Source organism: Dermacentor variabilis, chromosome 4, assembly GCF_050947875.1.
Source record: "Dermacentor variabilis isolate Ectoservices chromosome 4, ASM5094787v1, whole genome shotgun sequence".
Taxonomy (NCBI): Eukaryota; Metazoa; Arthropoda; class Arachnida; order Ixodida; family Ixodidae; genus Dermacentor; species Dermacentor variabilis.
This window is the reverse complement of record NC_134571.1, coordinates 21,633,277-21,660,868: the sequence shown is the minus strand read 5'-3', so window position 1 is coordinate 21,660,868 and position 27,592 is coordinate 21,633,277. Positions and strand designations below refer to the sequence as shown.

General features: G+C 47.6%; 1 protein-coding gene across 1 annotated transcript in view; it reads right to left on the bottom strand.

The window, feature by feature from the left end:
• The window catches only part of LOC142578775 (tudor domain-containing protein 3-like), a 154,741-nt gene that overhangs the window by 29,620 nt on the left and 97,529 nt on the right, over positions 1-27,592 (bottom strand). The window lies entirely within an intron of this gene.

Here is a 27,592-nt window from a genome sequence, read left to right as displayed (position 1 = left end):
GTAAAAACAAACCGGACGAGGTGGACGCCACTGAGGGTACGATGGCGCAGCTAGTGCTCTGGTTCCCATCGAAGCTAAATGGTCATAGGAAACGCCAGTAGGCACGGAAGTCACGGTAGGGGTGGGTATCGAAACAACATCCGCGTAGGTAGGTGTGGAGCGCGCTACCGGAGCAAGATGCGTCGTGGGTGAAGTCATCGCTGTCAACTCCTGCTTTACGACCTCGCGCAAGTCGAAGGTGGGGGTGGTTGCGCAGGCAGCAGGGGGACGCTTTAGGTCTTGTAGTTGAAGCTCCTCGCGGATGATGGTGCGGATAAGAGCACGTAAATCTGGAGAATGAGGAACCTGAGGATCGCTGCTCTCATGGGGAAGACGAATAGACTGCAGCTCGTCGAGGCGTTGACACGTTGAAGTGATGTCTTGGACAGAAGCCGGATTTTGAACGATTAAGGCGTTGAACGCGACAGGCCCAATGCCTTTTAAGATGTGGCGAACGCGTTCGGCTTCCGTCATGCTAGGATTCGCACGGCGGCACAGAGCCAAGACATCCTCTATGTATGAGGTGTAAGACTCTTGGGGAAGTTGGCGGCGCGTGCCCAGCTTCTGTTTGGCGACTTCTGCACGGCCAGACGAGGAAGTGAAGATTTGCCGCAGCTTCGAGGTAAACGTGGACCAATCCGCGATGTCGGATTCGTGGTTGAAATACCACGTCTTTGCAACACCGGTCAAGTAGAAGGCGACGTGCCTCAATTTCTGGGTGTCGTTCCACTTGTTGCAAGAACTCACGCGGTCGTAGTGGTCGATCCAATCGTCTACGTCATCACCGCGGAGTCCCGCAAAGACAGGGGGATCACGCTGAGGGCTCGTCACAGTCCAAGAGGGCGCCGCAGGTTGGGTCGTCTGTGTGGTAGGGTTGGAGGCGCCGGAAGGGCCGGGGTTGGAAGTGTCCATTGTTGTAGGGGTAGCTGGGTGCAGGCGGCGACCGGAACGGAGCTCCAGGGAGGACGGGAACGCGAGAGGACGTCGGGATCGTGACGTACCTCCACCACTTTATAATACCGAGACCGATCGAGTTGTCCAGCGCTGTTTATTCCACAAAAGGCAACGCCCCCAGCTCACGCGCGAAGAAGTTGAAGAACAGGGAAGATGATGATGGCTATGTACAAATGAAAACGACGAAGTACGTTAATAGTGCTTACAATATATATATATATATATATATATATATATATATATATATATATATATATATACACACACACACGGCGAAGTTTGACATATGGCCGAAGGAGCAACGTTTAGAATTGCCCGGCCGCGACCTTTAACGAGTGGACATTTTTCCTAAGACGGTAGAATGTTGCTGAAGTTTGCGGGGTTTAAAACAACATAACCACTTAACTTTTCCATCAATTACCACATTACATAAACTATAAGGCGAACCCCCAGTCCTACGTTTCATTTTTGCAAATTTTACACCGATTCGTCTCCAGCTACAGCGTCGAAAAATACATTTACGCGATTCAAAGTCAGGCATGCGAGTATTGTAATCTCTTATTTCGTTAGTTTACATTAATGAAATTTACCGCGTTCAGAATGCAGTTCACATCCTCGTCTCCTTGAAGCATTTCAAACAGACATATGTAGTTAAAAGAGGGGTCGAGTGAGACAAAGAACACTATATGCATAGCAGTGATTATACATTAACCGACGAAGGAACAGTATCGTTCCGCGAGTCTACATTAATTTTACGGAGAGCTGTCAGCCTAAAGCAACATGCAACGAACCGATCTGCAGGAGAAAAGCACTGGCAGCACGTGAAGGAAATTAGCTTTCCCGGCGAGCAAAACTCCATGGCCGAAGGCGGACTCGTCTCCACGCGCTCCTTGGGCCGTAACCGAGGTGCCCGAGCTCGAGACAGCTGCGTGTGTTTTCGCCGGCTGAACGTTGCTTCATTACGGCGGGCTTCACCCGCAAAGAGCATTTGCGTAACTTTCATCCACTGCGCGTCCCGTAATTCAGCCTCCCGCTACAGCTCGGTAGACGGGGAAGCGGCGAGTATGCATACCAAGGTACACGGATAGGTTTGACCCAGCGTGGGTTTTGTTTGCTTCTTTGCATACCTGTCGCTTTCCTTTCTTTTCCCCTCTCTCAGCGAGATGCCTTCCACGAGAGCAGCCAATTTGCTACGCTACGCAACCGCAACTAATTTTCTTTCCTAAAGAGTTCATTTACAATAACAAGAAATGCGCCTCAGCAATCTCATTTATTTCTGAACAAATAAGCCTAGCATTACAAAACTCTAGAAAACGACAAAATTTCGCTTGTTCTTCAACACTGCGATTCGCGTTCACTTGGCTTCGAAGCTTTTTATGGGGCACAGGACAGCAGTATACTGGTTTTACTATCCACGATTCTGTAGATTAGCGTCTTTATGAACTGTGCGGCCACGCAATACCTTATTCTCATCGTTAAATGACAGCAGAGGACTTATACTAGGCCCTCCCTCGCCTTCTCCCACTTTAGCAGCTCTCAGGAAGGCAGTTTTCAATTTGGCGGCCATGTCTTTAATCTCACCTTTCATCCATTTATTAGTTATATTTATCGTCTCCAAGCAAAATTAAAAGAAATGACAAGCACGAAGAACTTCGCTTCATGCATGTTAAGCAAAATTTATATTTGCAAAAAAACGAGCGTACTATATAAACTTTTTCAGCTTCTTTCACACGCACCAGGCAGTGCATGGCTGTCGTCAAGCTATAGCATAGAACGTTCTGAATTACCACAGGTGTCAGTGCAGAATCAAAATTCACAGCGGGCTCCGAAGGACGCCGTAGCAGAAGGTGCCGAATCAATTTTGACCATCTGAGGTTCCTTAACGTCCCTAACGTGCATGTAAATCTAAGTACACGAGTGGCTTTGTGTTTCTCCCCCATCGCAAAGCGGCCGCCACGGCCGGTAATCAAACCCGCAACCTCGTGCTCGGCAACGCGACGCCATAGCTAGTGAGGCACCGTCAAGGCATTAAGCAAGAAGGGAAAAAAAGGCTTATATTGATGGAAAGCAGAGATCACCGTGATGCAGAATGAAAAAAAAAAAAGAAGCCGTTAAATGTTGGTTATCTCTTGCAACCACCACGCTTCAAAGAGTTAACCGTCACGCGGAACGTCGTACGTCTGTAGACGGCCGCAACACTAAGATTTAAAAGAAATATTGCGGCTTTACCAGAGAGCAGCGCATACGCCACAGTTAGACGGACTCAGCTAGCAGACACTCGCGACCAATTTCTGGCAAAAACTGGCACATGGCTCCGCGCACCTCATTTTCAACTTTTTAAGAGGGGAAGAAATTATATAAAAAATAAAGAAAAAGACAGGAATGAACGTAAATAACAAGGATTACCTGGTCGAGCTATTTTCCATATCCGCATCCACGAAACAAGTTAGAGCTCATTAATCATGCCAGTTGCAGAGTACACCAGCCACTTCCTGTATGTTATCATTTTTTTAAGCTCGAAAAGACACGTGGGTTGCTGCGAGCAAGATAGAAATAATGTCACCGAGGCTCCCTATCTCCTGCCTCCATCCGTACGCCTACAGGTGGCGCCACAAATCCCCACGTTCTGACTTTCGAAGTCAGAGAAGCCCAAAGGAAGATTAGTTTTGAAGAAAGACTAAGGAACATAGATGGAAAGAAATGGTCGGCTAAAGTGAATAAATATCTATACCTCAAAAGAGTGTATATGCGGAATGGAGGAAGAGGTCAAGAAAGTTTGCAACAAGTGCAGGGTAATTGAAAATGTAAACAGAGAAGCTCTATTCATAAAAAAAGAAAGAGGAACAGAGACGGTAAATCGGATGCAAAGGCTGGGGGAAAAACATTGGCTGCGGCTTAGCTCAGCTAACCCTGGATATGCAAAGCGAAAGCTTGGATTAGCACGGTTAAGTCTTGATTTCACTTGGTTAACCTTTGATTTAGTTGTAATTATTATACTTAAGTATGCAATCATCGTTAAGCCAGATATGACGTCTGTGCCTAGGTCGGTGACTAGACATGACTGTGATTAGGCTTGGGTAGACACGTATCATTCGACGGTGCGATGCCTGTTGAGCCACAGGGAAAGCGCAACTGCTAGACATGCAAAGAGACGCTGTGAACATGCGCAGCGTCGAAGCACAAACGGACAGGGCGCGAACGCGGTCGCTACATCGATCTCGCCGGTGCGCTGCCTGTTGGCTTCCAGACCCCCTCCAGTGAAGCAGCTCGCCGGGCGATACCCGCGACATGGTCAGACGCCGCTTGGCGAGGACGGCTCAAAGCTTCGCGCTCTCGCGCAACGCTCAGGGATGACGCCCCTGCCTCGCTTTCATCCTAGCCAAGCTAGCACCACTCGCCCTGACTAGGCGAGCGCGGCACTCCTCTTAACCAGGCGCGCAGCGAGTCAAGTGGTCAGGTGGGGCCCCAGCTGCGGAGAGCGCATGCGCCAAGCCGGCAGCGGCGGTACCGGAGCTCGGCGGGGCGAGTCACGTGATGCATTGCCAAGGCAACGGCACAGCTGCGGTCAAATGAAGGTCAACTTCACAGCGACGGCGAAACTCAGCTCGACGAGGTCAGTAAAGTTTCGCTTTAAGAAAAGACTATGGAGATTTGGAAACAGGGCAAGAAAGAAAACAGGAGGGAAAGTCTGTATGATAACGCAAGTCCCATTTGAGCTATCATACAAACGTTCCCTCCTGTTTTCTTTCTTGCTACTGTTTTCCTCTGCTATTGGTGGACCTGGCAGCATGCCCGAGGACCAAAACATATAGGAGCAAATATGCGTCACAGGATGAAGCATGTATTTGCTGAAAAAAAAATAAAATAGACCGGGAACGATTCGGCACATCGTAATCGAATGCAAAGATATTCACTCAATAAGAGAGTGTACACCTTCTAGATGCGTTAGGATTCAAATAAGGTGGAAAGTCTAACTGTTCAACCGTCGAGACAATTAAAAGACGATTAGAGTACTGGTGGAAAAATGCGGGGGCGAGATTGATTGTACGAAGCGGATTCCAATAAACATCATTATCACCATCTAATCAAGTTCGAACTTCGGTACACTCAGTGTAACGCTTCTTTTTATTTCTTGCATGATGCGGCAGCCTCACAGACTTTTAGACTTTAGCATTGTGCTTCCATTGATACGAGGGCTGCGTTATAGATAGTGTCGCACGCCGCATGATTAATCCTTTCTGATGCGAATTTTATCAGTGAAATGAGACATTTATAGTTTGCGCAACTGCACGACAAAAGATCAATAATAAAGGGGGGAAAGTTATCAGTGCTGTTTTGGCATTATAGCAAATACGCTTCTCATAAAGCTCAACTAAATCGAGGCGTGGAAGACAGCGTACGGTTTCTCAAACTTCCCATTTCCCAATAATGACAGGGTGAAGTGTATGGCCACAAATTATTTGAAGGCCGTCTCTGTGACACCCAAGACGGCATTCTGCAAAGATAGCGCCGAGACAGAAACCCGGGCTGAGCATGATTGCGAAATATCAGGGAGGACCACGGCACCAAATGACAAGCTATGTAATTGCAATCACGGACATTCAGATTCCTGAACTTAGTTTCCGTGTTTGTTTGTTCTCCATGTCGGATGTGTGTTCCGAAGCGTCGTGGTTCCATGCCGTGACGAATCGTTGCCCCTGAAAGGGTTAAGAGAGCGACGGAAAGGAATCGCGCTGTAGAAGAGGCTGGGCGCATTCCTGCGGCGGCCCGCTTCTGCCTTTACGACTCATTCCCGACGCAACCAGTTGCTGCATCTCATCCAGTCGGGACGCGCCCACCTAAGCGTCGCGACTGCGAGCCGCCTTCACCCGATCAATCACAGCGTGTTGCTCGGTCGTCTCTATACGCATGTACGACCTTCTGGCGTGCATCTTAATAAGAGCGACAGTCGAAGTCGGTGGCGGCAGTATAGGAGCAGCGGTAGCGGCGGCGCTCAGCCAGCTGATGAGGTCGGCCCGATCGAAAGTGTGGTGCAGCATACCTCTTTCGAACGCGCCCGATTTCCACGTCTTCCCGAGACAAGGCACGTCCCAATCGAGGCACCACGCGGGTTTTTCCTTTCATTGAGTCTCGGGGCACGGCGTAAGCAAAAGAAAGAAAGATAGAAACTCGAGGAAACAGCATACGGCCTCTCGCTTTTTCTAAACGCTCGACGCACGAAGGTGCCCCTGGCCTTTCTCAACTTCGCGACGCGATGTGCCACTTGCTCGCGTGCGTGGCTCGACGGGTCTTTCGTTTCTGAGCGACTCCTGCGAGTTTCGCTGCAGGAAAGCGCCAGAGCTCCCTTCTCGTGTTTTACGCAAGGCACACAATGGATGGCACGCCAGATAGCAGCGCAGGAGCCTCGTACTAACCAGTCCTGAAGAGAAAAGCTAGCAGGTCAAGGGAATGCCTCCTCTGCGTGATCTCGACACGCGGTGGAGTACAGAGCAATGTGACGTTTGTCAGTCCCTTGAACTTGGACGATCTGCGCGGACGATAACAGAGGCCAAGTGAAACTAGACTATTAAACACTGCAGTTATGCTTAGTTACAACAAAAAACTAACGCATTATGCCCACAAGCACAGTGACGTATACAAATAAGAAGTGCAAGAGCTTATTTTTCCGGCGGCGCACTATTCACGGCATGCAGTGGCCGACAACAAGACAGAATTGTGCGATAATCACCAGTAATCTCTTAAATTAATTTAGCTTAACATGTTAGCACCAACGATGCACATGCCATAATTGCAGAATTGTAGCCTGAGCCTGCATGTTAAAGGCGTGTAATCTTATTAAAAAGTCTTAAGAATATAGCCCCAGTTCTAGCATACGACCTCCCATAGATGATTCGCGGATAGATTGATGTATCATGTATCGTTTTCCCCCTAAGGCTTTACGGTCAAGCTCTACGGGTAAAACTATATGTGTAACAGCAAATTATTCCGTGGCAGACGCTGCGTACACCGTCTACTTCAAAGTTTATCCTTTGGATTCATATTGTTGACATGTCGTGCGCAATTCCAACGCGTCCGCTGAAGTCATTGATTATAAACCTAAGTAGGAAAATGTAATCAAATAACGAGGTTATCTGTAAATATAGAACAATTTCTGACATCCACGCGTGCATGAATAACGCGTCGCGCAAGAAATAACTTCTTTATCTCCGCTGTACTGCTTTAGGAAGCACTGAAACGCGCGATTCACTGACGCTCACTGCCAATAATCATACAGTCGCATCAGTACCTGCCAGCCGCGGTATAGTTCCGTGGCTATGGCGTTGCGCTGCTAAGCGAGGTCATGGATCCAGCGGCCGCAATTCGACGGGGGCGAAATGCAACAACGCTCGTGCACTTAGATTTATGTGCCGGTTAAATTACCCCAGGTGGGCAAAATTAATCCAACATCCGTCGCTACGCCGTGCCTCATAATCGGATTGCGGTTTTAGCGCGTACAAGCCCATTACTTAATTACTTCATCAGCCCCTGTATTAAGCTTGGCATGGCCCCGAAAAACTAAAAGAGAGTCCTCTTCGTCTTGTGCACTACAAACGACCCATACAGTCACATATATATTATTTAAGGGTTTAGAATATTCTTACTGCTAAAATGTGGCCTTGCCGACAATATGACCAACGATGAAAGAACTAGAGAAATGTTGGTATTTCATGGGTACACTTTGCAAAAATTCTGCAAAGCGGGAATTCACAGGAAAGTGCGGAACGTGCTCCGCGTGTTAGATTCGCTGAAAATTGCCGCACGTAGCTCTCCTTGTCGCTTACTCGGGAAGTTGGTGCGTACCGGTGTTCTTTCTTTTTTTTTTTTTTGCCCAAGCCGAGACGAGTCCGTCACGTGGCTACACAAAATACCCACGACGTTGCGTTGAACCAAACTGAAGCTGTCATCACGAATTACCGTTCGAAGGGAGCCAATCAAGTCCGTCATTTACTGCCTACGGAGAAGACGTGCGGCCAGTGTTTGAGACAGAAATGGGATCTTTGTGTTTACAGTGTACGTGAAGACTGTAGACACATCACCATTCATGTGCGACTTTCGACCAGGCTCGACTCCCGTACGCTTACATTGACAGTTATTAAAATCTTGCAAAGCTCTTGTCAGGCATCAACAGACCGGCATTAGGCATGCAGAAAAGTTTAAAGCAATGGCGTGGAGCAGACTGATGACTGATGAGGTTTTATGACACAAGGGCATCCCACACCATAGAGCACCAAAACTGCGTATTTACCTAAACTCAAGATTAGTGAAATGGCTTAAAGGGACAGTGAAGAGAAATATTAAGTCGAGCTAGATCGATAGACTGTTGGTCTAGAAGTCTGTCATCGTTTTCCGTGTGCCAATAATCACTTTGTTGGCAAGAAATTTCCAGCTGAAGATCCCGCTGCAGCTGCTAAATTTGGACCGCTCGCGCCAAAGCGGAAAACTTCACGTAATCTCGACGTGACCGCCCTCTATGCCACTCTCTGAGAATCAACCAGTGCTGACGTCAGATTAGATAATTTCCAACAGGTTGCACCACTCCAACTTCTTATTTTCGCGATGTCTTCGGTTACATAAGCTCTGTTCTTGCTACGAATGACAAATTCATCAATACAGAGCCCTAATCTTTCAATCTAGCTCGTCTTAGTATTTTCCTTCGGTGCCCCCTTTAAAATGGGTTTATATGCAATGGCCGACAAATAAAAGGTGTATAGGACGTAGGAAGAACTACAAATACGAGACTAAAAACGTAAAACGGTGGATTAGTAGGCGCGTGATTTACAAAACAGATATTCTTTTTTTTTACTTACTGCACGCATACTTTATGCTTCAACATGCAGTAGTGAACAAAATGACAAGTGCAAGATCTTTAATAGTGTGCGTTGAGCAAACTCAGAGCCGGTCCCTCGACCTTAACGCCAGAAAGTGTGTTTGACAAAAGGAAATCATAAGGACATGTCATTCCCGTCCATTCAGCATTCAGACTTAACGAGGAACCGTTCGCCCACTATACACGACAAGGATTTCCAATGATTCATACCTGAAAGCAGGCTATCTATAAATAACTTTTTGACCAGATGCAGACCCTGAATACTGTAAACGACAAGGAAACAACATCAACACATTTGTGACTATTTGTATGGCGTATTGTAAGCGTAAATAAATATCAATAGAATTGAACAGCACTTGCCTTATAACAGAATGAATGAATGGAATGGAATGAACGTTTTATCGCAGCATGGAATGTCATTGTGGCCGGAAACTACCAGGACACATTTGTAAAGCGAAATTGAGTAAAAACTTGGCTCTCAGTTACTTGCTAACACTCCACCAAAATAGTTCACCTTGACACACATAATAAAGGAAAGCGCTAAAACAAAAAGGCCTTAAAAAAGCTTCTTAGCGATCGATTTCGCTCAGCGGACACAGAAAACACAGGGAGTAAAAACAATACGCAACGTTTTAAACATAATTTTATTTTTTGTGTTTCCTTGTGTTTTCAACGTCCACTGAACCAAATAATTAAATCGCTAGGTAATTAAACAGTGGGAAAATCCACGATGCAGAAGAAGGCGGCAAATTCCCTGAAAATACTCTTCTAGCATCGTACGTGTTTCACGCGATTTTAAATCGTATACGCTATTATTACATATACCAAGAAGCTGCTGTTCAAATGGTATAGACTACCTTGGGCCGTATCGCTTCTTTTTATAGCTTTCTTTTTAAATTTTTCTTCTTGTGTGTGTCTGAGTACTGCAATAATTATTCTAGAGATTTCAGTGACAAGATTTCTAAGACGTAACAAAATTTGGATCATCAAATAACACGCATGCCACTCAAATGGCATTGCATTACGAAGACAAGTTGAAAAATAAATTGTAATCATATTCTCGATAATTAAATAGACTTGTCCATACGTGGACTGACCTCATAATCCTGCGCAACTGCTAGCTGTTTGGTGCCAGTCTACTGATCAAAACAAGTAATAACACCGCTACTGCGGGAAGCGAACAACAGCCACAAAACGTGATTAGAGATAGGGGATCGCGGACTATAGGAAGCGGCAGACAAAGGCACATAATGGATGCGCCATTAGAATAAAGGACGAATAAAAAAACTAAAAAGAAATAAAAAAATAGCTGGAGTCGCCAAAGCTGGTAACAAAAGCTTAAGTTGTTTACGGAGTTGGCCGATGAGGCAGCGACGGCGGCGCGCGCTCAGCAGCAAGCAGCCAATTAACACTGCGCACGTGTACGAGACGCTTCATCCACGGAGACGTCATTGCAAGGCACACATTAGCGCCGCCGCCGCGATCGAAGTGACCGATTAAAAAACCGGAGGGAATCCCGACAAAAACGCGCACGAGAGCGTCCGCTCGTGCGGTAAAACCGAACCGCGGGGAAAAGGAATAAAGAGGTCGCGCTCCTCGGGACTGCGCGACGTCACCGCAGCCATCGGAGGAGGACCCCACGACTGGCGGCCGACGCTGTCCCACTTAGATGCGTGCATCGCCGGTTACACCGCGGGTATATACGCGACCGTCATAAACTGGGCCCATAAGGTTACAAATAAAAAAAGGACTGCGATTTGTCGCGAGCGCTTGTACTAGCGATATAGCTAAATTTACCCAGGTTTCTTTTTTTTTCTATTTTTTTAGCATTGAGGCAACTGAGTGGATGCGGCTGAGAGGGACGCATTATGCACACAGATTTTCGTCGTCAAAGCCATTGACCGGCCGCCTTAGCTAATACACCCGACATCGCGATCCAATCGAGTGGCACCTCAAGAAGAGGGTTTTCTTGAAAGCGGACCCGGAACTACTTCCGGTAGTACGTCATCCTCACTTGACGTTTTCGAGGAAGTGTTTTGTCTTGTACTCTACTGTAGGGGTTAAATTTATTCTTGAGCAGGGTGCCCTCTACGATGGCCCGTTAATTCGGCCAGCAAGATATTATTTCTCGCCCGTTCAGTTCTACAAGTCTAAGAAAAACGAGGAAATCGCGAGGGTAGCAAACGACGGACAGCTTACCGAGGCGATCGTTTTCGAACGTCTTGAATTGTTTACCGGCCATCTGCGGAGCAGGCAACGCGGTCGCGAATGGATGCGTGACTGGCATTCTGCGTCCAGTGTGCTTCCCTTCAACCCCTGAGGCGCATTTCGCGACGATGCACTTAAATCTGCCGTTCGCCTCACGCCTTCTCAATCGGCTCGCACAACGCGCCGCGTTGCCGATGTCACCCATATCGGCCACTCGGTGCGACAGATCATTAAGAAATAAAATGTAATCGACGGTGTAAAAATAATCTTTTGGTAACACGGTCCCTGGCTTACACAACGATGCACGGTTTTAGCGTGCTGGAGTAACGCCGCCAGATTAGGCCTCTCCGTGTTCCATACATATTCCGCCAGAGGGCGTGGAAAACACGCCGGTCGCGCAGGGTCCGCAGCACGTATAGGTACGTGCGTACTTACACGGACGGCCGCACAAACCGGCCCCGTCCGTTCGTACCGACGGACTCGAAATCGTTTTCCTCGTCCGGCGATCGCGGGCAAACGTGCAGCGGTGCTCAGTTTTCGCCTCGACCAACGCTAAGTGGTTTCCTGTCGTTGGCCCACGCTCGCCGACGCCGCGCTCTGCATACCGCAACAGCCGGTGCGCGGCCCGTACGCCCGGGCACGCACGCTGCCCGTGCCCGCGGCGTTCTTTTACTTTTTTTGTAAACATAAACGATTTACTCCCTGAACTGAACGCGCTCATACGGGTTTTTCTGGTGGAAATGAATTTTTGGCGGGCCGGTCTGTTGGTTCTACGGCAAAATGGTCACGCACCGGTCGATCACATCGACAAAGCCGCGAGACATGAGCACGCGTGAAAAGGCGTAATGACAACGCTAACGCATGTTTGCGGTCGTTTCGTGGGCAGAACATCAGGCTGCGAAGACAAACAAGAGCGCGTGTACGCACAATGAATGCTAAAAGCAACTCTTTACATTGCAGGAAATGGCTGTGAATAAACGACCGAGACTGAGTGAAAGCGTGTAGTCAATATACGTGGTACTGTTAAAGACAAAAGAAGAAAGTGCTTACACACTGTGTGTTCTTTTTCTTTTCTTTTTTTTTAAATATCATACAGAGTTTTATTAAGAAAGGTTATGACCACAGTGAACGTGCTGTTTTGGCAGATGAGTTCCTAGTCGAGGTGGACATACTTTGCCGCTATAACACGAGCTTCGGAAGGCTAATTAACAAAGATTCATTAACTAGCTTTTTTATTAGTGCCTTAGGGGCAGTTTAAGTAGCGAATGTGAAAGCAGTGGCATTCTAATGCGCCCTAGCTCTCTCGCGATCTCTTTCTTATCTTGAAAGTTGCACCTAATTCAAGATATTCATCATCAAATACCAACGGCAAATCCAAGCAATATCGAAACCGAGCGCGCCGGGAGCGCAGAAAAGGCGGCCCCGCCTTTTACTTGTGTGCTTCAGTGCATGAAACTGCGTCTTGTTAACAAATTAACTGGAACGCCAATGGATTTCTCCGCAAAGTTCGGGAATTTATATGTCGAAACTGGTGTCACCTTGAAAATTCGTTCCAAGTGGATCCGCTTTGCGAACTCCACGGCTAGAATTTTTAAATCGCAACATGGGCCACAATGTAGTTAGTTAATAACTTAATTAGTGAATTATCATTAATTAGTCGATTTTGCATCTCAATTTTTTTGTGCATGTATTGCCCGCCGCCTCGAGTAGACCACTCATGGAATAGAATTGTGATATCTGCCACAGGCAACTCTTGAAAGTGTTCGCTGAAACACCCTGTATACATACAGCAGTGCGTTACGCAGCCTCCCAAGTTTAATGCTTCATTTAACGTTCTCCTCGGCGGATAAAAAGGCCTAACAAAGACCAGGAGCGAATAGCGCGCCCGCACGAAGGCCAGCAGAAGTCGGCGAGACCAGTCCCGACGATGCCGAATACGGAGAGCGCGAGCAACACACACACAAACAAGCCGAGTCGAAAGAAGGTCGTTATGGCAATCCTATATCGACCCAGATTCCGTTCGATATTAGCGTCAATCAGGGCGTGCTGCAGCTACTACTCGATACCAGCAGCATATATACTGTACGGCAAAAAAATATATATATATATATATATATATATATATATATATATATATATATATATATATATATATATATATATATAGAGAGAGAGAGAGAGAGAGAGAGAGAGAGAGAGAGAGAGAGAGAGGTGGTTGCGGGTCTTGTCTGGGCAAGCGGAGACGGCGGGAAAGCAAGACCCACGGTGTCGCCAGAAAACGGCTTGGCACCGACTCGCAAAACGGCGCCCGTTCGCGACGTTGCTGATTGAGACGGAGAGCGACACGTTATGGGCCAGCCATACTATCGCATAACGCAGGCTTTGCGGCGATATCATAGTATCCAATGCCTGCGCAGACAGTTAGGAGTTAGTTGCACGGGTTTTAATTAATACAACGTATCCCACAGAACTGGGAAATACGCCACTGAACAATACAATGTGGAGGTTGTTTAACCACAGTGTTAAATATAAACGTCGTGCTAATGCGACTATGTATCTAACCCCACATTTATCACCCAACGCATAATTTTTATACGCTCAATTTCACGCCGATTCAACATAAGTGCGGGAATGTTGATGCAAAGCACACATGGCGTTTTTTAACAAGGGCGAGTAAGTTTTCTGGTGTACGCATTTCAGGAAAGAAATTACTAAATTAATTAATATAACAATTTTGTACTGAAGAACAAGTCAGAATATTTTTTTTTCGTTTTTATACAAATTTACTCTCCATGGTCAGAAATAAAGGCGGACAAGTTCTAAATTTATATCATGTGGAATAGTGCTTGGGCTTTATGGAGTTAATACCAACTACAAAATCACGTTAGCAAGTTTTAAAAACGACTGATTGGAAAACTGACTAGATCCTACTGAATGAAAACAAATATATCACCTGTGGCAATTGTAGTCCTTGGGCTGGATTACTCAAAGCGGCGGGCATGACTAGCACGAGAAATCGAAATGCATGAGCGACTAATTAACAAAAATTCACAAACTTTTTAATTAATTACTTTACGGCACATATTGCAATTTATGAATTGTAGCCGGTGTGTTTGCAAGACACATACCCTTGGAACGACTTCTAAGGATCGAACGGGTTTCGAGATACGCGTCGTGAAACTTGCGGTAAAAATGCATTAATGGGCCACTTATTCTTTCGAAAACAAGCCACTGTTCTATATCTCGAAGCACAAAAGTGCGTGCCTGGAACGCCCATACGTTTTGGCGCACACTCTGGGAATGATTAGCTCGAAACTGGTGTCATCCTGAAAATTCGTCCCAAGTGAATGCGCCTTACGAACTCACCGGCTAAAGTTTGTTAATATTGCCACAAAGTAATTATTTAATAAATTAGTATGTTTGTTAATTTGTCTATTTTACATTTTGATTTTTCGCGCACGTCATTCCCGCCACTTTGAGTAATCCAGGCTAATGATTAACATATATGTTACCTACCACAGGCAATTTTTTAAAAAGCTGTAGATCAAGAAAGGAAAAAAAAAATAATTTCACCCTGTATATGAGAACGTTAGCGATAGCGAATGCGTTACGCATTTTTAGGTGTTCTTTCCTTTGTTATTTACACACGCCGAATGTAATTATGCGCGGCACATGTGCCTCTTGAAGACATGCAAATTGAGCACAAAGCCCGACAAAACCGGGGAATCTAAACCTTCGAGAGATATTGCGCATGCGCGTGCCTATAGCTTCGGCTGCTTTACCTGTGCGTCGTGATAAAGCAGTGGTGCGTATGCCCTGCACGAACGTGCTGAAACGACCGACTGGTGTTAATCGATAGGTGAAATGTTTACGTGGTTGTCGCCTTTCGGCGCTGTTCGTCGGCAGCGCGTCTGTCAACTTTCTGTTCCCATTCCCGGAGCTTATTCCATGAGCTGCAACATCCACGTGCATGAAACGGTGCTCATATAGTGCGCACTCTGGAAGACCATAAGAAGCTGCGGAAACGCAAATGCCTCCAACTCGTTGCTGTCGCCGTCGCGGAATGTTCACAAGCGAACGGCACGGCATTCCAGACGATTCCGGAAGTCGGTTACCGACGCCACGCGTGTAACAGAAAAAAAAAAAAGTAATCGAATGTGCCTCCGCTGTTTGTACGGTTCTTGCAACTTCGTACACTGAGTGAAGCCCACGTGCCTCGTTTAAACATCGCAAACACTCGTCTGTGCTGCAGAACTCGGTTATCCGTACACGTGTATACGGTGCAGGCGGACGACGAACACAGAACTCGCCGGTGCACGTCGCTATTTCCCCGTGGAATGATTTCCCCGTCGTCATCGTCAGCTTAACGTGAGGCAGCTCCTCGCCCAGCGCGAGCAAACACGTGCGGCACGTCGCTGCCGCTATACGGGCACGTGCCACACACAAAACAGGATCGTTCACATACTCGTCGCACGCGCTTCTGATGCAAATGCACTTAACCTCGTGCCCCGTCTCGATGTGTTGGCCCGCGCAGAAACTGCGGATTCGACGACGGGCTGGCAGACGACGACGTCAAGACGAGCAAACGTCGGCGGCAAGCGTGCACAAAAATGAGGCTGGGCGCTGCCGCGGCTGTTCAGTCTGCCAGTTCCCGACCCGTGTGAAAATCGTGCATCACATTTTTATTGCATTGCAGCAAATCTTCTAAAGAGCGTAACGGAATCTCAACAACTTTCGTAAGGGACAGCCCCCCGAAAAAGACTCCTGTCGCCTACATGCACAGCAAATTCTAGTGCGTATGATCGTGTATTTCATTCGACCTTGAATGACATATAATGAACGGATAGGAAGTTCGTTTGCCGATGAACACTCGTCAGATCGTCTGGTTAGTGTCTTTAGCGTTCGTTTTCCTCCTTGAGTTATGCGAGTAGAGAACTTCCTACCCTGTGGATGACTCTCAATTCGTGACCATATTCTGCATTAAGAAGCGTACAGCCTAGATTTACAAACATGACACGAAGGAGGCAACACGACACGCGGCTGTCGTGTTCATGTTCTTCGCGCATAGGTTCAAAATTCTGGCTGTACGCAACGATAATTATGAACGAACTCAGCCAAAACCTTTGTTGCCCTATTCTGCAGGCAGGCAAGATTCATACGGATAGCCTTAAGCGTTCACAGACCAGACTGCGGACGTCCGTCAGCAAAAACGCTTAATTCTGTCACTGTGCCAACCAAACCGTCACTCTTGAGGGCACGGGAAGCTTCCCTGCTCATGCGAACACACCTTAATTTATGTGGCTGTCTCTGGGCACGCTTCTATTAAATATTCACTGCCAAAGCACCGTTTGAAAGAAGTGAAGCGTCATGCGACCAATAATGCGAGGTAGATGTGATGGAGACTTCGATTTACCAGCACCAATGTTCTGTTTCTTGCAGGTTTAGGCACCAGTATGAACTCTCATGAATTACGAAGTCTCATTTATGTTATCTAACGGTGACAACTCATCAGGCGCGACAAAAGATGCGGGAAGAAACACAAACGAAGACAAAGCTGACTTACTGGGACTCGCATTACGTGCGCGCCCACGCGAAATCCGGCACGAGAGCGCGCGCAGGCGGCGGACAGATCGGGGCCGCCGCGCGCTTCTGCATCGAAGGGCATTCGACCTGCTGACCTTCGGCTCAATTTCCACGCACAGTTTCGGGCGCAGTGAGCGTGCCTGCAGCCTCGCCTCGCGCCGCGCCTGTTTGACAACGAGGAAACGGATCGTTGGCTGCTGGCTACGTGGAGCGTGGACGTCGGTTGCCTATCACGCGTCGGACTACCGTTACATACACCCACTGATCGTCTTCCTTATCATGGGTGTTGTCCGGCCGAACCACGTTCGAAGCAGCGCGGTTTGCTCCACCGTATCAAAACATCCAGCCACCAAATCTGCCTGCGCTGTTTGCAAGAGAGTGCTTCGAAGAGATCGTCTGGTCGTACTCATATCGGCCCTTTTCTCTGTGTTGTGCGCGTCTGTGCCGAGAAATCCACCAGCAGCACAGCCGGGCAGCAACAGCACCCGGCGCCGCAGTAGCCGCATGAGTGACCTGAACAGCGGCACAGCGCGCCTGACTCTATCAGGATACTGCGCTCGATATACAATCCCATACCGAGCGTCTGCAGGTTTCGCCTAGTGGGTTCGATCGTTCCTCGACACGACAGAGCTTAATCGGTGTCACAACAGTCAGCGCCACGAAATTTGTATCACTCAATAATAGTAAAGCTACAGATGCGTCAGGTTTCCAGATACAGCCCATAAAATTTACTATCGACATTCTCGCACCTTGCCTTGCCCATATCTTCAACTTATCTTTAGTTTCCGGCGTTTTCCCGCGTCTTATGCAAAGGGCAAAAGTTATAGTAATATATAAAAAAGGGAACAAAAATGTAGTGGGAAACTATCGCCCGATATCCATCTTACCTGTTTTTTCTAAAGGCCTCGAAAAAGTTGTTCTTAAACGGCTATCTTGTTTTAGTGAAAGATACAACATTATCACTACAGCTCAATATGGCTTTCGTAAAAACAGATCTACTGAGTTAGCTCTTCTTGCTCAAAAAGAATTCATACTAAAAAATTTTGAATCAAAAAACATGGTTCTAGGATTATTTCTAGATTTTTCAAAGGCGTTCGACCTTGTTAATCACTCTGTGCTGCTTAAAAAATTGGATCATTACGGTATTAGAGGCATAGCCCATATGCTGATTGCCTCATACTTGCGACATAGGTCTCAGTTTGTTAGTATTGCCGGTGAATGCTCCCAGTTGAAAGCGGTAGCTTCCGGCGTTCCGCAAGGGAGCATTTTGGGTCCGTTTCTTTTTGTTCTTTATGTCAATGATATTGTCCACATCGACAGCACTGCTAAGTACATAATTTACGCAGATGACACCAGCTTGTTTTTTTCGGGTACTTCAACTGCTGATCTCGCAAATCGAGCTAATAAAACCTTAAAAGAAATGAATACTTGGGCGGCTGATAATCACTTAAGAATTAACGTTAGCAAAACTGCAGCAGTCATGTTTCACCCACGTCACAAACACTTTGAACCTCCTCGAATTGAATTAAACAATACCAGAATAGAATTTGTGCAGTCTGTGAAAACTCTGGGCGTTTACTTTGCAGCAGATATGTCGTGGAATGATCATATTAATTACGTAGTTCAGAAACTTTCCAGAACAGTTGGTATCATGCGCCGCAATTGCTTTAATTTTCCTACATCAGTTAACTTGTTACTTTACCACTCTTTGTTCTCTTCCATAGCCAACTACGGATGTATGGTGTGGGCAACAACAACAGCTGGAAACATTAACAAACTCACTGTCTTACAAAAACGTATTATACGCATTGCATGTAAAGTGCCGTATTTCTTCCACACTGCAGGCCTTTTCCATCAGCACAACATTATACAGATGAAGTCCATGTATAACTACAGACTGTGCTATAAATATAAACTCGCCATGATGAAAAATGATGACTCCTTGCTTAGACTTGCTGGGTTAGAACAGAGCAGAACTGTGTATGATACCCGCACAACAGAACCTTGGAATGTTAAGAAATGCCGCACAAACTATGGCAAACAAATGTTGCAGCATACCTTACCGACACTTCTGAACCATTTGTACTGCTACGAGAATATTGATTTATCTAATATTTCTCTGAAAGAATTGCCCCAAATGTTCGTGTAGTTTTGTACTGTACAAGTACAATGTACAGCGTACTGAACGTGCATGTCTCATTCTCTGTACCGAACGTACGTGTTTTTTTTTGTTTTTTGTTTTTTTTTCTCCTCACGTTTTGTTTGCTGTTGTACTCCGCCGCCGTCAATGCTGCACTGTAAGAGGAAGCCAGGACCTCTCAAGCTGTCTATACAGCTTTTTCCCTGGCTGTCCTCGCAACACCAGTTGCGGAAATAAACCTTCAAATCAAATCAAATCAATCAAATCAGAGCGTGGCATGCACTTTGGACACTCACGAAACCGCCGGTGGCAATGCGGATTGCAGCCTGAGACGTCATGCAAGCGAAGACGACATCACGCATGTTCCGCAGAGACGTGTCTAATGGCTCCGTGGACTCGACCTGCTCGTCAAACAACAACTCTGCCTATAGGCACTACGGAGGAGGTTTCTTAGCGCGTGTTGTATGCGTTTGTCCCTAGGCACGTGCCGGCATAGCGGAGCGGGGTCGAGTTTGTTTACGCTCGGACGCCGACTACCGGCGCGGTGAAATAGGTGAATTAAGCAGCGCGCACTGACGCCCCATTTGGCGACCGCTGTGTCGCACCTGCGGCGCTCGTGCTAAGTCAGTCGTGCCGGATCATAGCTTTCTCGCGCATTACAGCGATGCACCTTGAAAATACCATCACACATGTTTCCGTGGGAGCAGCAGGGACCGCAGTAGAGGCCGGGCCGCATGTATTGAAAATCTACACGTCAGAGCGCCTTAACAACCGCGGTTGAACGCAAGTGGCTGAAATGCCGCCGGTAACGCTCTACGTCCCCGAAACCGCTGTGAGAATGCGTCACGCTACCCTAACACCTCTTACGCTAACCTAACCTAACGTAAGGTTAACCTAACGTTAGCCTAACCTAACGTGGCCGAGACGCAAAGACAAAAATCCGCACGGCGTAACCGCTGTGAGAATACGCTCGCCAACCTAACGCCTTTTACGCTAACCTAACTTAACCTATAAGGTAATATAAACCTAACCTATAACGTGGGCTACATTCAATGCCAATAATCCTCATGGCGTGACACCAGGCAGTGGCGTTCAACCGCGGTTGCTAAGGCGCTGCTCGTTTATTTCATGCAAAAGGGACTACTCAAAAATGCTCCTGAAATTTCGCGGAGAGCAGCATACGAAAAGCCTGCCAAAAACGAAGATACTGCACCAGGAAAGCAGGCCGGGCCTCTACTACGGCCCCTACTGCTCCCCCGGAAAAATGGGTGATCTTTTTTTGAAGGAAGAGCGCCGTAAGGGGCAAGAAAGGTTTAATCCGGCATGACTGACTCAGCACCAGCGCCGCAGGTGCGAGAAAGTCTGTCCGACGTACCTTCAGACACAGCAATCACCAAATGGTCTATCCGTGCCCACTGCCTCACCGCGAGGGCAGCCAGCGTCGGAGCGGAAACAAACTCAACCCTACTCCCCAATGCGGGCATGCCTAGGGGACAAACTTCATCCGTAGTGCCCAGGCAGAGTCATACATTCAAACAGCAAAAGCCCCCAGATTTTCTCTCTCGCGCCCGCTCTTACTCGCGCCTGCGCACAAACGTCGGGCGATCCCTCAAATGAACGTCTCGTCGCAGCGGGGTCATATACCAAGCACTTCATGCCTCGCTCGGGGGGGCCCAGCGCCGCCGGGTCGCGGAGGCTACGGAACGGTCTCCAGGTATTTTCCGACACGGACAGAAAGCAAAAAGCCGTCGTCTTCGGAACCACGGCGGACAGATTTAACCTCACAGAGCGCCGCACCTTTCGCGGCGTCGCTCAGATTCCCGGATGTTGATTAAAACACCAGAAAATAAATAAATAAATAAATAAATAAATAAATAAATAAATAAATAAATAAATAAATCATTCAATCAACCAATCAATCAGCCTGTCTGTGTGTCAAGTGAAAAACTCCGAGGACGAGGTTGGCTCACAAGGCCTTCACCTTCCGCAACTTCGGAGCGATTCACGACCTGCCACAGAAACAGGGCCTATAAGAGCGGCACCGGCCACGCACGTGATAGCCCGGTCAAAAAGACGGGTACACCAGGTAACACACAATCGCGCAAAACGACAGACGAGGCGGAACAGCACCCTCAGAGTTCCGCAATGTTACGACTGTCGTGACAAACGAACAAAAGGAAGTGAACGGAACACACACGCACTACAGGAAGAAAGGGGGGCGACAGAAGAGGGGCAACTCCGAGACGGACACGCCTCAAGCGACGGCGCATGGACGAAGAGGCCGGAGGGAGAAAGTGCGCTGCTGCGCGTCAATCGGGTCGCCCCACTGTGTGCGCAGTCACGAGTCAGCGCGACGACCGAGACGCGAGTATACGAGCCGGGTGCCATCGCAATGACGCGGACACGGAAGAACCAGTGACGGCCGTGCCGCCGAGAGAGTGGTACCGATGACGAGGAGAAGGAAAACGAACAAATCGAACCAAACATATAGTGCAGAATACATGCGTGCGCAAAAGAGGAACTTGAAGCGCGCTCACCTCATCGGCCGTTGTTGGATAGGCCCGGACATATCATCGCTCGCTCAGCGCTTTCGTGCCTGCAATGTTGGCGCAGACGCGCTCAACAAAGCTTTGTTGATGGACGCCATTCGGGTCCTCTGCAGGCGGAAGAGATACCTATACGCTACCCAAAGCGTGATACCGTGCCGCTATTTCTTTGCTACTCTCAGCTCGAGAATGAAGCGAGCTGTCACGCGATGGTGATGTTTCTGAGGCACTGATGCACAGCGTACGAGACAGTTAGCACGAATGCGCTTTGAGGGTATTTGTGTTTCTCTCACTGGTGGAACTAGTGTACAACTAAGCTGACAGACCATGTCGTGCGCAAGTTATATAATCTTTTCTTCTTCTGGAAGCTTTCACTTCTTGTGTCGCAGCATATGTGTCGGTAGCCTTTAAGGACGCTATATAGTGCTAATACTTTCAAGTAGACTGCACGTTGAGTGGTCTATCCGAATAACGTAAGAAATTAACCATCATAGTCACAAACGGCAAAATTGCATCTGAGGCTAACTGCACTGTTACTTTCTTGAAGATACACAAAATCAATCAGTTCGCCGTTGTTTATTACACAGTATACAAGCAACGACGAGAAATAATGTGCGGAGATTACTGAATAAACATCGACATTACGTCTCCACAAAGCAACTTTGTGTATACATTTTTCTTTCTTCTATTAAAGCCCACCAGAAGAATGTTCCCAGGGAAGGGACTTCGTAGTATCGTATTTGCCACTCATACACAGGATGTCATATTCAAAAAAATGTAGTCGGGATAGCTCAGCATAGAAGCGGTCTGTGTACTTATCATTTGTCGTCATTAATGACGGTTAAACGAGCAGCTGGCGTAATTATTTACAAAAAAGATTAACGGTGCATGTTCTTAGAAAAACAAGCTTGGTCGAACACAATGCGGCGTAACATAATATCAGTGCAACCTCATCCGTCGCACACTTCATAGGCACCCGTGAATAATAAACAGTATCGCCACACTGCGACTTCAGTGTGACAATTTCGGTGCCCTTCATATATCTCATTTCTATGAAAAGGCATTCAGCCAAAAGATAAATAACTTCGCTTATGAATGGGCGGCATGCTGCATTAACTCGACACCTTGACCCGACACATAATACTACCGCATGTTAAAAGCACAAACACGGTCGCCCATGCTTTCGAATTACAGAACTCGAACTTTTGACATTCCGAACCAATTTCTCGGCCAATTTTACAGATACACAACTGACGTAGTGCCAACCGAAGTCGACCGAAGATCTAACGGCTTTTTATGAGCAGCGCGGCTACTGCACAAAAGACGCCGCCAATCAGCCAAAGATGTCCCTATTGAGCAGCAGGTGCTCTCATACGCTCATTGGAAAGCTCGATCAAAAGAAAAAGTAACTAAGCCTTAGCGGGATGGCCGAGTAATAAGCAACAATTTAAAAAAAAAAATAGAATAGAAAAAAGTGGAAATAAGGGGGTCATTACTTCAACTGCGTCGGCGGGCTGGCCGATAACAGTGAAAGCACAAGGAACCTCGACCACTCGTCGTTTCTGCCCATTGAGTTCGAGTTCCTCGGGAGTCGGGACTACGCACATCCCTCCGTCCGCAACGTATACGCATACTCCACATGCGAGGAGGCGGCAGCGGCTGTGCGTTGTAAGAGAAGCGAGAACCAGGAAACCCGAAGGACGCCAGCGGAGAAGTGAAACGAGAGAACAACAACGGCTAGCTTGCGCGCGCGCGCTCAACTCGCTTTCGCTTCCTCATCGCAGTGAGGGGTTCTTTGAAAGAAAAGGCCGTCGACGTCGAACGAGCTGCTAGGAGGCTCTGGGTGGCCTACAGACCTGCGGCGAGGCGCGTAAGGACTTTCTTTCTCTGTCGAAAAAAAAAAACAAAAAAAAACGTGGGCTGCCCTTTTCGACAGTGCTGTGGGCCAGTCACGACCTCACCTCTCGAAAGCTTTCCGCTCAATCTCTCTTTCACTTCGCAACTTCGCAAAGACCGGCGCCAAGACGTCGAAAAAGCGAAGCGCGTATAATACGGTTAAGCAACTGTGCGGGATGGGGCGTCACAAGAAAACGCATGAGGGGCCGGGGTGAAAAGGCGTGTAGGATATCGAGCGAGATCTAAACCACCGCACTTTCCGCCCCGCCGGGCCAACGTTTATTTCTCAAGAACGCGTTAAGCGGAGCACATCAAGGGATAGGCGCGCTATGTGTTCTTTCCTTCTTTCTTATTCAGGGCGCGAAAGCAAAGAATGCGAGTGCAACACGGTCTGTGTTTCTGCACACCAAAGGCACAAAGGTTGGGCGACCGAACTGTCTCGACCAAAGTGCTTGGTCGAGGCAGTTCGGTCGCCGAACCTTTGTGCTTTTGAATTGGTGTGCAGAAATACAGACCGTGTTGCACTCGCATTCTATGGGGCCCTCTTAACAGCAGGTGTAATTAGACTGATGCTTATCTACTCACTTAACCAACAGCGACCCAATGCACAAAACGGAACGCTTCATCCCTGTACCAATTCCCGTATCAACCGCGCGGTATATACGGCGCAGCTAAAACTCTCACTTGGCAAGTTTTGGCGTAGCGCAACCGCTTGAGATCAACGCAACGACCACCTGGCATCTTCGCGCTGGCCTGCGAACCGCGTGTGCAGCGCGGCGAGAACCGCTCACAGCCGGGACGTTGCCCGTGCACGGTAGCGGAATAATACAGTTCCGCTAAGCCGGAGCACCACTACAGTAAACCGACGCGTTTCGGGCATGAAATCAGGTCATACACATCTGTCCAGTAGATTAACGAAGTAGTTAGCCCGCCGCGACAGCCCATTGGCTAGGTCGTCGCGCTGCTGGGCTCGAGGTCGTGGGTTCGATCCCGACCGCGGCGGCCACGTTTCTATGTGGAAGAAATGCAAAGACGCTCGTGCACTTGATTTAAATGCCCGCTAAAAAACCACAGGTAGTCAAAATCATTCCGGGATCCCCTAATACGGCGTGCCTCATAATCAGATAATTTTTTTGGAACGTGAAAGCATCGGAATAAAATTTTTGGAATGAAGTCGCATCACTTCATTCCACACTGGTTTAAGGGCAATTTTACCAGGAGAGAAAACATGGCTCTCTGTTCGGCATGCATATATATATATATATATATATATATATATATATATATATATATATATACATTTGCGTGTGGGAATGCGAATGTATTAGAGTCGCTTTGGTGAAACGTTTCTTTCCGCGCGTCGCCTGCCCAGGAGGTGTTCATAACTCGAAGGACCATACTCAATGGCGGTACGATTGGACACTAATGCCTTTTACTTTATGCGCTCCCGACGCGGTGCCACCTCCAACCGATTGGCTGCGCCGTCGCGTGCCGCATGACGCACGCAGTAGGCACACCTTCAGCCAACCAGCTAGGACCATGCACATCTCGCTAACCAGACCCAAATTTACCAAACTTTCAAAGCCATTAATTTACTTTATTTACACGGACATCCCAGAGAAATTTGACGTCAATCCGAGCATTTCTTTACATGTTTTTACTTTTTGCGCCGTCGGCCATTTCGGTACCATAATTCGGTCACGCCGCCGACTACGACGGATTTTCGCGAAATGGGGCATACAACGCTTTATTATTAAAATACAAGCGACAACAGAGAGACGGCCGTGTAGAAAAAAGAAAGCCCACGTCCAGTTTCAGCATGTGTGCTGTTTTTAATGCCTACCCACTGACCTGTTCGTGTTACCCGCGTGACGCACAGCAGAGAGCTCAGTCTTGGCAAGACACAACAAGGAGCGGGTCACTCGATGTCTAAAAAATGCGACCGCGAAGTATAGTTCTTCGCTTATCTTCCTTGAGCCTGACAAGAACAAAAACAGACTATCCTTCATTTTTACTCTTCATGCTCCGAATGCAGATAAGGGTAAAAATAAAAGAGTCGTGCTTTGACATCCGAGACATTTACAGTGCTTAGGGAAACAAAAGAATAAAAAAATATATATATAGAAAACTACACAGAGAACGACGACAGGAGAGAAATGACGCTGGAGTTCCAAGACTTCCAACTAGCTGAGCTTTGTGTATTAATTGCGCAGTGGTTTGGTCGCCAAGTCCTTATGCGCAGCAGGAAATTGCACCCACTATTTACAAGGCTGCAACTTGTCTCCGAGACACACAACTAATCTAGAACACGTTTGTTGGCGCCACGATATTACACCTCTTTTGTGCCTTACATAGACTTTCCTCGGCAGCAACCTTATCCTGAAGGCCAGCGTGCTAAATTCCTAATGTAGAGGCCGAACCTTGATCAAACAGTTCAGATTTCTTTTAGGACCGCGACTATTATTTTCCTGGTGCGAAGCAAACAGCTTTCCACAGTAAAACCCACAGGAAGCAATAACTCAAACGCCCCAGGGATTTGCCGCTGACCCTTTGTCACCACGTGTATACATTACAGAATGAAAGATAGACTTTCAACCATGCTAGCCCAATTGTCAGTTGCCAGAGGCTCAGCCTTACAGATGTGTACATTCCTAGAGTGCAGTGTACACTTCGTAGTCTTATTAGCAAACGGGCAGTTTCCTTCTTCCTTTTTTTTCCCCTTTCAGCCACCTAAGAATCCAGGAACAACAATTACAGTGCGCAAAGCCGAAATGAATGTTCTATATAGGGAACTGAATTGGTGCGTGCGTATGCGTCGTGCTCACTGTACACCAAGTCGTTTTCGTGAGCATGATAAGAGGGACAGGGATATAAGATCTGGTATAGAGTCGAAGGAGAGAGATTTGCAAAATTTCGAAGTTGTGCGCTAACCATCTTAGCCTCAACCAACCGCTATAAATGCGGGCTAAGTTGAAGGTCAGATTAAGTGCGGTCGTCCGCAGTGCATGCTTTTTTTGTCACAGTGGTCATTCTCTAGCGTTACTCTTACAAAAACAGCTCTTCCCTGTCATTGGTGTCGCTTATGAAGTGTCGTCGTCATACTGCAAAAGTTGTCGTGCCGATAACCGCTTTGCGCAGTATATATAGAATATATAAGAATGACAAATGTACTGTAAGCCTGGCTCTTTTTCTTTCCTTTCTTATAGGTCTTTTCAAAGCAAGGTTCATCTCTCTCCCATTTACGCCATTTCAGAAGCTCCGGAAGGGTCAGCACTGCACGTTGGCGAGGCATCAAGGCGCGCAACATTGGCTTTTCGTCCGTCTTGCATCGTCCATACGTGTCCGCGGCCTACTCATCTGTCACAAAGCGTGTTGACAAATGACAGCACAATCAATAACCATAAGGAGCAAAGGGTGAGGCACCTAAACGAATACAGTGCTCTTTGTATTCATAAAGGGAAAGAAAGAAAGAAAGAAAGAAAGAAAGAAAGAAAGAAAGAAAGAAAGAAAGAAAGAAAGAAAGAAAGAAAGAGAGTCGTTTCTATGAGAAATCAAAAGCCCTTCACAAAAACAAGGCAAGGTATCGAAAAGAGAAGCACAATCTCCTTCTAACAAGAATACAGAGAAGTAATCATAAGAGGCAGCATCTGGACTCAGTATGTCAAGCTGCACTCAGTAATCCCAGGAAGCCCTACTGCACAGGACAACCACTTCCGTCAGCGCGAGTAGGATGCCGCAGCTGGAGCCACTTTATCCTGGAATACTTCTAGCAAACGAGCGGGTCCTTGCCCTACCGACAAATGGATGCGTATCCAATACGGTATCACGTAGACCCAACGAGCACAGCGCCAAATGCGACACGCGGTCGCGGCGTAATTGAGCGCGCCGTGTCCGCCAAGGTCTCTTACACCATGCAGCATGGCCGAGTGCAGTCAGCGTCGATTTCCCACAGTCCCGGTGCCAAGGAGCAGCTGGGTCCGATTCACATCGGCGTCAAAACTTCCATTTGAAAAGCGGTATGGGGAAGCTAGCCTTGTCGGATAAGCGCCAGCGATGAAGAAGGCGTTCGTCGATAAGGGCACAGTTACCTGGACAGAGGCGCCTGACAAAGAATGCGTCATCGGTCAGAGGCTGAAACAGCGAGCCGATGGCCGCTACCGCGGTCGCTTCGTGGGCGGACGTCGGTCGTTGTACGGCGACGCCGCCCAGAAGATACCAGAGGCCGAGGCGAATGGTCCAGCAACGGTGGGCCCTTTCTCGCCGGCAAACGTTAACCATCGACGGTGCGCCCGCGCGAACGAACCCACGGGGCTTTAACTGGAACGCGTGACGCACGCTGGAAAACGCTGGAAAAAAAAT